Here is a 648-nt window from a genome sequence, read left to right as displayed (position 1 = left end):
ACAGAATGTCCGTGTCTGTGTGAACACCTTTTTTTAAAATTTACCAGTAAAGTCGTTCCGGGAATCTTTCCGATATTTACCGGTATCACGGTGTGAAAGAGGGCTTATAGAAACCAAGGGGGATGAAAGTTTCCCGTAATACACAGCAGGGCTGCACACGCGAGTCAGGAGATGAACAAATTTAAGTATTTTTTTGGCATTATTAAGAATTTTTACAACAAACAGGCAAATGTTTTAATACATTCATTATGGTATTCATGTTTTACGGTCATGCTTTTTCAAAAAATGATAAAAAAAAATGAACAAAACACTAAATTTGGCTATCCATAATCTCTAATAATAACTCCTGTATAGCAGACCACAACATACTTCCACATCTGTCACTCGTCAGAAAAGTCTAGTGGCTGGGAATAAGCTGTTCACAGTGTCTGCTATAATGTTAATGTTGTTTTCGTGTGTTTACATTGATGAATATGGCCACTGTGTAAAAGCACAGTATAGTTACGAGCTTATTGCCACGTTAGATCATTACGATCACATCATATCGTTGCCTTCTGTGATTTCTGAAGTAGCAAAAAATGATGCAACTGGAATAACTACAGCCGTTGCCGTCATCGATCTCATATAAACCAAGAGCTCGTGATGACA

The sequence above is a fragment of the Danio aesculapii genome, chromosome 20 (assembly GCF_903798145.1).
Source record: "Danio aesculapii chromosome 20, fDanAes4.1, whole genome shotgun sequence".
Lineage (NCBI taxonomy): Eukaryota > Metazoa > Chordata > Actinopteri > Cypriniformes > Danionidae > Danio > Danio aesculapii.
The sequence above is the reverse complement of the archived record's forward strand: the minus strand, read 5'-3'. Positions refer to the sequence as shown.